The 13,543-nt window shown below is 36.1% G+C and overlaps 1 long non-coding RNA gene across 1 annotated transcript; it reads left to right on the top strand.

Annotated features, from left to right (window-relative positions):
* The first annotated feature begins 5,757 nt into the window (after positions 1 to 5,757).
* On the top strand, positions 5,758 to 7,212 carry LOC130464251 (uncharacterized). Its single transcript, XR_008924632.1, has 2 exons — positions 5,758 to 5,939; positions 6,840 to 7,212. It is a non-coding gene; the product is annotated as an uncharacterized lncRNA (long non-coding RNA).
* Positions 7,213 to 13,543: the final 6,331 nt, after the last annotated feature.

Genomic DNA, 13,543 nt, shown 5'->3' with positions numbered 1-13,543 from the left:
AACATACAAGGATGTACTCCCTCCGCCCCGGAATACTCGCAACGTTTTGACTGGACACGCTTGTCAATGCACAAATTTGACCACCGATATCTTTACCTACATATTATAAAAAACTTATAAAATATTAATATTTTAAAAATATATATGAAGATGAAGCCAACAATATATTATATACTAACATTTTTTCCATATACTTGAAATAAAATAGGGTCAAACTAAATTATGTGAATAGTGCAAAAGTCAAACCGTTTCGAGTATTCCGACACGGAGGGAGTAACTATGTAAGGGGACTTCACATTGTTGACGTAATACTTCCTTCGTAGACAACCGTGATATAATTTTTACTTGATACATAGTATTATACATGCCCAAGCGTAAAAGTCAATTCATTGCTTATAAGTTGAAACAAAAATAAGTATAAAAGTGTTCCAATTACGATTAATTTGTAACGAATTAGTCAAGTCTAGGTCAGTTTTTTTCTCCCAAGCGTAAGTCTTTTTTGTACTACTACTTTCTCGTATTTCGCCGGAAGAAAAGAGAGTTTTTGATTGGATTTTGACTGCGAAAAAACAAGAGAATGTGGGCTGAAGAACTTCCCAGACAATACCGGCCCACTAAAAAGGAGTAGACGGGCTATAAATGTTATCGTAGTTTATTTACCGATGAGTCGATGACCCACAGGAATCTTCAGGAGGTCTTGGAACTTTGGAAGTAATATTTTTTATTTGAATTTTTTGTGCAAAAAGTTTCAATCACACTATAATTTTCACTAGTTTTTTTGGTTCTACTAAGAGAAATTTCCACCACCTTCAGCTAGTAGATTAATCTTCCGCGTAAGTTTGAGTATCTCAATGAGCAGCATTCCTCCCAATTGAGATTTATACCCAAGGACTAAGACATTGGTTAAGGAGCAAGAGGCCCTTAACCACTCATGTCAACCTCAATTGTTATAATTTTCACTAGTTGAATCACTTGAAATCAGTGATATAGAGTTGGTCCAAGAGTTCCAAGTAGAGGAAGAAATGGTATATATACAGAGGAATGTAAAAACCCAATGTTGTGATATTTTGCCAAACATAACAGCAACAAAAAGATAAAATAGGAAAAGGACAAAACTTTTTGCTGCATTTTTTCGGGACTGATTTTGAATATTTATTTTTAAGTAATGGTACAAAAAATGAAATAAATTGTATTTTTTAAGTAAAAATAGTATTTTAAAAAAGAAATGGTACTTTAAAAAAAAGAAATGGTACTTTAAAAAAAATGGTGTTGTTTAAAAGAAAATGGTACTTTATGTCACTTTCTCTCTTCCTTTTCTGTAATTTTCCTCTCTTTCGTTTATTATTTTTGTCCTTTTTGGATTTCCTTTTCCGGTTGTCCTATTCTTTTTGTCATATTTCTATTTTGTTTATTTGTTGGTGTGAATTTACTAAAACACCCTTGTGATGTGTTTTCTCACACATCACAGCTTGACGTTGCGCCGAACCCCTTATATATATATGCACCATATATTATTTTATTATTTTATTCAACTCACAAGGAGTCTTAAGTAGAGTCTCAGGTTTTCAAGACTCAATTTAAAAAAAAAATCAAGACCTATCCACTTCAATGCTACAAATTCCTTTGTCTAGTGTTAAGACTAGGTGAGTCATATGTCATGTCAGCACAAATCAAGTCTTAAGACTTACAGCCGATCATGCTAATTTACATTGTATGCACCGACATTTATTATCATCAATGCTTATTAAACGGGTTGTACCCGTGCAAAATGTGATCATGATACGTTAAATAGCTATATTGTTTATTGGATGGTCAATCTATCGAGATATAGACAGTCTATAATTAGGGGTGTTTATCAGTCCTAAGGCGAACCAGACCGAAAATCAAAATTTTAAAAATTCAAGACCTGAAGAACATATACTTGTTATGCTTATACACAATTCAAAGCAGTTCGATTAATTGTAGACTAATTTCTACATTTTCTTTTATGTTTTCTTCAAAATATGGGAAAAAAAGAAAAAAACATGTTATAGGGGTTTTTCTCGTACTTTGTATATTTTGATTTTCATAATGTAAGTTTTAGGCATTTGATGATTCTCGTTTAGGAACCGCCAAAGACCCAAACTTGGCCCGATTTATCGAGAAGCATGACCACTAGTTTTGGCTTGAGTTTTGAAAATCCAACCCCCAAAGGGAGCCAAAATCCAGGTTCACACTAATGACGTTAATCGGTTTGAACATTACAAAATCGAAATTCAATCATGCAAAATGCGTAAAATTCCCCTACGGCTTAGAATGTTGAATTTCGATGGATTCACCACCAAAAAAATTTAAGGGTCCGGTTTACTATGACTAGGGATAAGGCACAGGACCCGAAACCGTATAAAGATTTCTGGCTCGGGAACGAGGCACTTATTTAGAAAGATTGCAAGTTTGGTTTATGCAAGTCAAAGATAGTTTTTGTGTAAGAAAATCCTAATCATGACACTATATTAAGGCGGGTTTGGCATGCATTTTAGCACATTGAATTGCTAAATTGACGTGATCTCTTCGCTTTAAGTCAAATTTAAGGAACCTAGGCCGGTTTGTCCAAAAATTATCTTTGTTAAGCGTGATCGAGCCTTCGTATTTTGTTGATTAGCATGTGAAGTGATGAAAGCAATAAACAAGTAAGGAAAATCATCACAATCAATAGATATATGGTGCATGAAAATAAAGATTGTACACCACCTATAATGGACTAGATGCACAAAACCGCCTAGAAGGACTAGGTGTGAAAATTGAATGAATTGTAAAGGTGCAACATTGAAATAAGCAATCAAATAAGCAAGGTTAGTGCATAAATAACCGAAATTGCAATAAAGAGATTGAAAGATGTGATGTTGGAAATCCAAACGAGAAACACTTGTTCCAGTATGACTTGGTTCCTCGTGGATTCAACTTTGTAAGAATATAACTTTAAAATGAGGTTGCTCACTAAAAAGTGTCATCGATTTTGAACTTGAATATTGAATTTGAACTTGATTATACAACTTGAACTTGAATGTAGAAATTAAATATTGAACTCAAATATTGAAATTAGGAGGCTAGCTAGATATTCAAATATTAGAACTTTTATGCTCAAACTATCTTATCTTTGACATGCTCCAATACTTGAATTTGTTCTAATTAAAGAGATTTTTCTCTCATTTAAACATCATTGAGTTTTGAATATTGAACCTGAAACTTAAAGTTCATGAGTTCTAGCTAGTTTGAAGAAGGAATTGCTCTTCTTCAAACATCCTTGAACATTTGCAAAGGTTAGGGTTTTTGTAAAACTTGTATGATGATTGTTATAAAGAGTATTTTCAAGAGTGAAAACCTCATTTACTAATCATGGTTTTCGAAAATGAACATTAAAAATTAGAACTTTAAACTTGAAATGGAGTGTGGAAGATCATTTGAGGGGTGATTCAAGTATGATAACCCGTCAAAGATTACTCCTTTTTTACACATGCTAGTTTACGTGAGTATGAACTTACATAAACATCATGGGATTATTGAAAACATGAAATAAGAAAGGTTGAAAAATAGATTTGAAGAGTCTTCGGAAATTTACCTAGACTTAGGTGTTGATTAATTTCCAAGCTTGGACTCCCAAATTTCTTAGGACATTAGAACATTGAACTTGTATTTTTGTAGGATTTGTATTATTGTGTTTTTGTAGAGAATATAAATATTGAATATTGAAGGATTTGAAGATTAAATATGGAAGAGTTTCAAAATAAGCAGAGCTTCGCTGCTCGAAATTGTGCGCTGCTACCTTCGTTTGTTCGTGGAAAATGGGGGTATTTATAAAAAAAAGTTTGTAGGAACCTTGGATTGGCGCCAAATGCAGGTAGGGGGTAACGCCGGGCACATATGCTTCCCCAGGAGAAGGCACATCTGGCAACATGACATCTGTTTTTGTCCTTTTGCGCGTTTGACGGTTTTGCAAAAGATGCTCTTTTACCTTCTCCGTCCTTTTGCTTGGAGGTTAAGGAACGGACTTTTACGTCTTTGAAAGTGGAATTTTTGAGGATTTTATTGGGATTGCTGATTTTTACGGGGTTTTCTCGGTTTTGCGGGTCGGTGCTCGGGATGCTCGGTTTTGGGGTCGGCGTCCGAATTTAACTTCCCTTATATGATTTTGAGTGGAAATGTGCCTCGGAGAATGATAGTGGAATCCTTTTCTTGATATTGAACTTGGATTTTAAAATTGCATTTTGGAAATGTGTTTGAGCTTGAATTAGAGTCTGAGGTTAGGATCTGGACCTGAGGTTTGTATCTTTGAATTGGAAGTTCGAAATTGAAATCGAACTTCGGGATTGAATTTGTATAGCCTTTGATAAGGATTGGAGTTGGAATTTTGGAGTTGGAATGTGTTTGCTTCGGAATTTGAACTTGAGTTTTGAACGAAAGTTCGGAATTGAATGGAATTATGTCCTTTACAATCGATCACTTGCACTTAGAAATTAACCGCCCAAATATATTGGCGGTATCGTCATTAGACTCTAGGGGAGACACAAATTAGGTGTCTACAGAAGTCCCAACTTTGACTGAGCTTTTAGCTAGAAAGTGCAAGTCAAAGTATTTCGAACGGGACGAAGAATGGTCAAGATGCTCTACAATCAAGACCACCATTTGTACGTCGGTACCTGTATAAAAAAAAACGTCAGTATTCAAAAGGAAGATCATACATGCCTCCAGTTTGGCTTGATGGCTTTGAGCTCCTGATCATGTATGGCTTAAATTTTTCCGGTCCTTGCTTGGAACGGAGTTTGGCATCAAAAAATTTGAATGCTTTTATAATTTTGAATACCCTGGGTTGAGCCCGTTGGGTGCTTGAGATTTTCTTGAAGTTCCGTTAGGGAATGTTGAAATATCCACTAGGAAATATATTTTTGAAGACTTGAAATGTGCTTGAATTTCCCGGAGCTTGGGTCCGCTGGGAATGTATTTCTCTTTTGAACTTCCAGGAGCTTGGGTCCGCTAGGAATATACTCTTTATTTTCCCGGAGCTTGGGTCCGTTGGGAATATATTTCTCTTTTGAACTTCCCGGAGCTTTGGTCCGCTGGAACATTTGTGTTATATTAAAGATTATATGGTAGCCATGTTGGGCTTTGAACTATTGGAACCTTGTAGTGCTTTTAGAACTTTAACCTTTGAATTTTGTACTTGAAATTGTAGATGACTTGCTTGGCATAACCTTGCTCGGCCAGAGATTGTAGATTTTGAATTTTGTATAGAGGCCCTGAGTAAATGTTTCTTGAATATAGATCTTTAGGGGTCTTTCTAGGAAATGGTAGGCTTGGATAGCCTAGGCATTGATGTAGGCCTATATAACTGCTTAGTCATAGATATCCTAGGCGTTAGGGTTGGAAAAAGCTGACTCGACCTGATAACCCGACCCGAACCCGACCCGAAAATAGCGGGTTTGGGTTGAGATTTTCAACCCGATTAATTAAATGGGTCGACACGAACCCGACCTGAAGTTAAATGGGTTAGGTTTGGGTTAAAAATCTCAACCCGAAATCAACCCGTGTAACCCGATTATTTATATGGGTCAAAATCAGGTCAGGTCAACCCGACGTGATAACCTGAAAAAGTTTTTTAAAAAATAAAATTTTACAATAAAATTTAGTTTAGAAAATAACGAAATTTTTGTAAAAATAAAAAGAACACGGGGAGCTTCACTTCACGGTTACTCACTTACTTGGGCCATACCCACATTTCTTTTACTCTAAATTTTGTGTCAGTATAAAAGTACCTAAACCCTAAATTTCTACCCTCTCTCACAGTCTCACACCTTCTCATTCTTTCACTCTCTCTCTCTATAAAAATTGCGCCGCTCTTCACTAATCTGAGGTCTGATCCTCTCATCCTCTGCTCAATTCTTCGGTTCCTCTTCATTCACTCGGTAATGTTACTCTTTATTCATTTCCTTTGTTGTTCTTTCTCTAATTTATGGAATTTGTTTTTGATTTTTTCATTTTTCATATGTTGGTTTTTCGATTTTTTTGTTTTTTCAATTTCGATTTTTATATGATGATATTTTCGATTTTTCGATTTTATATGCTGATTTTTTGATTTTTTTGTTTTATTCGATTATTTCGATTTTTATATGCTGATATTTTTGATTTCATCGTTTTTGTGTTTTTTCGATTTTATTATGCTAATGTTTTAAAACTTTTTGATTTTATTTTCGATTTTTTCGATTTTGTTTAGGGTTTAGGGTTTTATCGAATTTGTTTACTCCCTCCGTCCCGGAATACTTGACCTGTTTTCCTTATCGGGCCGTCCCTTAATACTTGACCTGTTTCTAAAAATGGAAATATTCTAACAATATTATATTATTTCTCACTCCACACCTATTAACCCACCTACCCCCTACTCCATACAAAAAATAATTAAAAATTCAACCCTTACTCTCCTCCAACCCCACCTCTTAACCCACCTCCCACTAACTACATTAAAATAATACCCCATTATCAACTACTACCTATTAAATTAAATAAGTCAATTTAAGTCCCTTAAACTCTGTGCCAGTCAAACCGGGTCGAGTATTCCGGGACGGAGGGAGTAGTATTTTTGTTTAGGGTTTAGGATTTCGGTTTTGGTTTTTTCGATTTTATTTTGTTTATTTTGGTTTTATTTTTTTGATTTTATTTTGTTTTTTTCGATTTTATTTTGTTTTTTTCGATTTTATTGTGTTTTTTTCGATTTTATATTCGATTTTATTTTATAGTAATGTTCATAGTCGGGTATTTTCGATTTATGCTAATTTTTCGATTTTATTGCATGTTTTATTATTATGTAGTGACTTTGGAGCCGCAACTTGAGGCTTTATGTGGATCCGTCATGAATTTGAGAGTGAATGTAGAAGGTGATGAGATTCCGTTGCCAATGTCGCCACCGGTTGAGGCTCATCTACCATCCTCCTCCAACAATATATAATGTCGTGTTCCTGTTTTAAAAAACTCAAGTTTGTGTAATTTGTACCTTTGAGGCAACTTTATTTGGTCTGTAAAACTATTTAATACTTTGTGCAAACTTATTAAGGTGTGCTAACCTAATGGCACCTTTAACTCCTAAACTTTAACTCTTTAAGAGTTAAACTTTTGTGTAAAATATTCGGGTAGAACTTGGAGCGGCTGCCCTTAGAGGCTAAATTTTAAATTATTATTTCCCAACTGTTTGTACCGGTTAGCAGCAACTTAGCATAAATCACTGTATAAGTGAGCAGAATTCAGAATTTATTGTTTGGGTTAGACCTGAAAACAGCAGGTTCGGGTTAACCCAACATGAAAACAGAAGGTTCAGGTCAACCTGACTTGAAAACATCAGGTTCAACTTAAGTTTTTTTTTTGTGTTTTAAATTTTTTAAAATTCGCAGGTGAAAACAGACCAGGTTCAGGTTGACCTGATAGTCAACAGATCAGGTTCAGGTTTAGAATTTCAACCCGAATTCTTAAACAGATCAGGTTCGGGTATAGGGTAGTCAACCCGAAAATAGTCAACCCAAACACGAACCCGACCCAACCTGATCTGATTGCCACCCCTACTAGGCGTTGATGTAGACTCTGGATAGTCGCTTGGATAAGATCCCTGATTTTGAGGCAAACTTGGGCTAATCGAGTTTGTTTTACCGCTGGGGATATTTGAAGTGCTTTGGATCGACTTTGCTAGTCGGTCTTGTATAGGGTTCACCCTACCATTGGGGATGTTGAGGGGGCCCTTGATCTTGAAATAGGCTTGAGATTAGCCTGAGCTGTATTAACTTTTGCTAGTCAGACTTGTATATAGGCATGTCCCTCCGTTGGAGATATGTTGTTGGCCTTTTGAAATGACTATGAATAGTCGATCTTTGAGGTAGGCTATGTATAGCCTTTTGATCACAGACTCTGGATAGCCTTTGTTGTTCCTGGTTTTGGTTGATGACACACACTGCAAACTTCCTGATTGATGTTGTTGATAAGTGTTGACAGTTAAATGGTCGAGTTCCTGTGAGGAACTAGGAATAGCTGCTGGAGTTCCTGGGTTGGATACAGTAAAGGCTAAAGCACCAAGGGTCAACAAAATAGAAACAAATCCACCTGCAATCAAGTGATCCTCAAATACGCAAAGACAGTTGCTGTTTCTAACCTGGAGTTCCTCTAGTTAACAAAAGGAACTCACCACTATTCCAGAGCTGGAACGTCTGAAGCTTCTGGGTTGCAAGTTCCAGACAAAGGGAAGACATAAAAGTCTAGGTAGTCTACTGTACTTAGAATTTTATGTGAATATTAATTATGCTAATGGTATATAGGGTACTCAAGGAACTTGTGATTTAATTAGGCCATTTATTTTACTGGAAGCAATTTTTATGGAAAGCATTTAATTAAATAAAAATAAGTTTTACATACTTAATATAAAATAGATTTACGTTTTATTTTATTTAAGCAAAACTTATTTTCCTAAAAATTCTCCTAAGTTTTTGTAGATAAATAAAAATCTGTTTTAAAGAAATTTTTTTAGAGTTTGATTGAGTCAAACACTAACTGCTTTGTGGTTGAACGTGGGAAGTGGTCTTCCCCTTGTTCCTCAAGTCAAGGGACGTGGAGACCAAAGTACTGGCAGTTAGTAGTTGAGGTTTTGAAGGGAACTAACCCTAGGGATAAACTCTATAAAAGGGAAATCGTTTTTAGTTAAATATACACAAACATTCTAAGAGTTTTTTCTTTCCTAAAAAACGTATTATCAAAGATTTTCTAAAACAGTTTGTGTCCTAGTTAATTTAGAGTTCCTAAGTTCCTTATATATACAAAAGCATTATTAATATCTAGAGTTATCTAAACAAGAATTGTATTTTCAAATCAGAGAGGATAGAGTTATCCGGTTTAGACTTAGAGTTTAAGTCTGAGAGAAAGAGAAGAAAAGAGAGTTGTAATCGGAGTAGATTACTGTGAGGAACACGAGTTTGAGAGGAAATTGTGTTTGAGAGTTATTGTAATCGAGGTATTACCATAATAAAAGGAATTCTCTTCTTGATTAGTGTCAAGAAGTTTTCACAATTGTTATTTCTTTCTTTTCTATTCTCAAATCCTTTATTATTTCTAAGTTCCGCAAGAAACTTTGTCAAAGTTCCAATAACAATTCACCCCCCCTCTTGTGCGTGTCTCTACTGGAATATCAATTGGTATCAGAGCCAGTACTACTAAAACCACATGAAACCCTGTTTGAGTCAAGTTCCTGATAGTATGAACTCACAAGAGAAACTGGAAGAGGGCTACTCCACGCAAAGGCCACCTATGTTCAATGGGAAGTTTTACTCTTACTGGAAGAACAGGATGGAGATATTCATCAAAGCTGAAAACTACCAAGTATGGCGTGTGATAGAAGTTGGAGACTTTGAGGTAACAAAAACCAATGCAGAAAACGAGGTAGTTCCTAAACCAATATCTGAATTTTCCAAAGCGGACTTTGAAAAATATGAGATAAATGCTATGGCTGTTAAAATCTTACATTGTGGACTTGGACCCCATGAACACAACAGGGTCATGGGGTGCAAGAATGCAAAACAGATTTGGAAATTACTACAAGTAACCCACGAAGGAACTAATGAAGTTAAGCGTTCCAAAATTGACCTTTTGATGTCTAAATACGAAAGATTTGAAATGCTTCCAAAAGAAATTATTCAAGAGATGTTCACTAGATTTACTTACATAACCAATGAATTAGTTTCTCTTGGTAGAATCATTCCCACAGATGAACAGGTAAGAAAAATACTAAGGAGCATGCCACAAGATGATCGTTGGAGAACAAAGGTCACTGCACTGTTTGAGACCAAGGACTTTACCAAGTTTAACATTGAACAACTTGCTGGTTCCTTGATGACACATGAATTGCATCTTGGAGCTGCTGTTCCTGAGAGTTCCAGAAATCGAGGACTTGCTCTAAAAGCTGAGGAACTCGACGAGTCTGAGCCAGATGAAGAAGAGGCTGCCATGCTGGTTAGAAGAATGAGAAAGATCTACAGGAACTTCAAACTAGGGAACCAGAAAGGAAGGAACTTTGCAAAGAAAACTACTAGTTCCAAAACTGAGCAAGGTTGTTTCAAATGTGGAGAAACTGATCATCAAATTCGTGAATGCCCTCTGTGGGAAAACGACAAAGTCAAAGGAAAAGGAAAGGAACAGGTCAAGGAACGCTATAATAAGTCCACCTTCAATAGGCCTAACGTCAAAAAGGCTATGATAGCTGCATGGGGCGAAGCAACAGACTCAGAAGATGATGAGGAACAACCTAATGAGGAAACTGCAAATCTCTGCCTCATGGCAAAAACAGATGGAACTGAACGAGTTCCATCAGATGAAGTAAGTTCCTCCACTCTTCAGTGTCTTTCAAAGTCTAAACTCATTGAACTGTTGCTAGAAACTCTAGATGATTACAAAAAGCTAAGTATGCTAAAAGCGCAAAGTGATAGAGCCTTAGAACTCAGTAAAGACCACATGAATTATCTAAACAATGTTAGATCTGATGTTCAAGGCAGGTTCTTTGAATTGCTAGATAGGAATACCACCATTAATGAGTCATTCGAGAAAATTAGAAATGAAAACATCCTTCTACAAGTGGAACTCAGTCAAGATAAAATGTTTAATCTAAGTTTAGACCCTACACAATCCTTGGAGATTAACATGGGAGTTTTTAACGTCAACCTAGAAAGATTAAACAAAGATCTGATCACCACAAAGGAACAAAAAGAGAAACTAGAAAGGGAACTAGCCATGGCCAGGGCACATAAACAACCACCTAAAGTTCCTCCCAAGTGGATTGAGAATACTCAATCTAAGAGAACAGAAGGTTTAGGCTTTAATCATAAAACTAGTCATAAGAAAAGGTATGTGGAACTCCCAAGTGTGAAAGTCTGTTTCTCTTGTGGAAGTGGAAATCATGTAAGTACTGAATGTTCCAAGATGAAGGAACTGGATCAAAGAAACATAGATTATGTAAAGAAAAAGTGGGTTAAGAAGTCAGATATTGTAGTTGAAAAGGAACTGGATCAAAGAAACATAGATTATGTAAAGAAAAAGTGGGTTAAGAAGTCAGATATTGTAGTTGAAAAGGAACTCGAGGAAACCCGAGTTCCTATAACTAACCTTTGATTTCTTTACAGGTTCTAGTGAAGGGGAACAGCTCGTGGTATCTCGACAGCGGGTGTTCCAAACACATGACAGGAGACAAATCTAAATTCCTCTCACTAGAAGCCTACAATGGAGGAACTGTGACCTTTGGAGACAACATGAAAGGAGAAATTGTTGGAATTGGAAAGGTTGGAAGGTCAAGTTCCCATGCCATTGAAAATGTATTTTTAGTCAAGGGTTTAATGCACAGTCTACTAAGTATTTCACAATTTTGCGACAAAGGGAACTCTGTAAGTTTTACTTCTGAAAATTGCCAAATTATTAACAATAACACTGGGAAGGTTATTTTGGAAGGAACTCGTAAAGGGAACACATATTCTGTGGATCTCAATACGGTTCCAAGGAACAACTTAACCTGCCTCAGTGCCATTGATGAAGATCCCCTACTATGGCACAGGAAGTTTGGACATGCCAGTTTCTCATTACTCGACAAACTAAAATCAAAGGAACTGGTTCGAGGACTCCCCTCAATCAAGTTCCTAAATGATAAAGTTTGTGATGCATGTGCAAAAGGCAAGCATGTCTGAAGTTCCTTTAAGCCAAAGAAGTTGGTAAGCACAACAAAACCTTTGGAACTCATCCATATGGACTTGTGTGGACCAATGCGAATCCAAAGTAGAAGTGGGAAAAGATATGTTCTAGTTATTGTTGATGATTATTCTCGCTTTACTTGGGTCATATTTTTAACAAGTAAAGATGAAACATTTGATGAGTTTGTTGCATTTTCAAAGAAAATCCAGAAAACTACAGGTCATCAATTGATCCATATAAGACCTGATCATGGAACAGAGTTTGAAAACTACAAATTCGATGAATACTGCAAGGAACAAGGTATGGATCACAATTTCTCAGCTCCCAGAACTCTACAACAAAATGGAGTAGTTGAAAGGAAAAAGAGAACCTTAGAGGACATGGCAAGAACCATGTTAATAGCCAGTTCCTTGCCCAGGAACTTCTGGGCTGAAGCAGTCAATACATCTTGTTATATTGTAAATAGAGTTATGATTCGAGCAATCTTAAACAAAACCCCCTATGAACTGTTAAAAGGTATAAAACCCAACATCTCTTATTTTAGAGCTTTTGGTAGTAAATGTTTTGTCCACAACAATCTCAAAAGGAACTTCGGGAAGTTTGATGAAAGAAGCGATGAGGCAGTGTTCCTAGGATATGCTCTAAATAGCAAAGCTTACATAGTCTATAACAAAAGATATATGTGTGTTGAGGAAAGTGTACACATAATATTTGATGAATCCAAACGAGATTGAAAGCTTTGAGGCAACTGAACGAGTTCCATCAGATGAAGTAAGTTCCTCCACTCTTCAGTGTCTTTCAAAGTCTAAACTCATTGAACTGTTGCTAGAAACTCTAGATGATTACAAAAAGCTAAGTATGCTAAAAGCGCAAAGTGATAGAGCCTTAGAACTCAGTAAAGACCACATGAATTATCTAAACAATGTTAGATCTGATGTTCAAGGCAGGTTCTTTGAATTGCTAGATAGGAATACCACCATTAATGAGTCATTCGAGAAAATTAGAAATGAAAACATCCTTCTACAAGTGGAACTCAGTCAAGATAAAATGTTTAATCTAAGTTTAGACCCTACACAATCCTTGGAGATTAACATGGGAGTTTTTAACGTCAACCTAGAAAGATTAAACAAAGATCTTATCACCACAAAGGAACAAAAAGAGAAACTAGAAAGGGAACTAGCCATGGCCAGGGCACATAAACAACCACCTAAAGTTCCTCCCAAGTGGATTGAGAATACTCAATCTAAGAGAACAGAAGGTTTAGGCTTTAATCATAAAACTAGTCATAAGAAAAGGTATGTGGAACTCCCAAGTGTGAAAGTCTGTTTCTCTTGTGGAAGTGGAAATCATGTAAGTACTGAATGTTCCAAGATGAAGGAACTGGATCAAAGAAACATAGATTATGTAAAGAAAAAGTGGGTTAAGAAGTCAGATATTGTAGTTGAAAAGGAACTGGATCAAAGAAACATAGATTATGTAAAGAAAAAGTGGGTTAAGAAGTCAGATATTGTAGTTGAAAAGGAACTCGAGGAAACCCGAGTTCCTATAACTAACCTTTGATTTCTTTACAGGTTCTAGTGAAGGGGAACAGCTCGTGGTATCTCGACAGCGGGTGTTCCAAACACATGACAGGAGACAAATCTAAATTCCTCTCACTAGAAGCCTACAATGGAGGAACTGTGACCTTTGGAGACAACATGAAAGGAGAAATTGTTGGAATTGGAAAGGTTGGAAGGTCAAGTTCCCATGCCATTGAAAATGTATTTTTAGTCAAGGGTTTAATGCACAGTCTACTAAGTATTTCACAATT

The sequence above is a fragment of the Spinacia oleracea genome, chromosome 6 (genome assembly GCF_020520425.1).
Source record: "Spinacia oleracea cultivar Varoflay chromosome 6, BTI_SOV_V1, whole genome shotgun sequence".
Taxonomy (NCBI): domain Eukaryota; kingdom Viridiplantae; phylum Streptophyta; class Magnoliopsida; order Caryophyllales; family Amaranthaceae; genus Spinacia; species Spinacia oleracea.
This window is presented reverse-complemented; position numbering and strand designations above follow the sequence as displayed.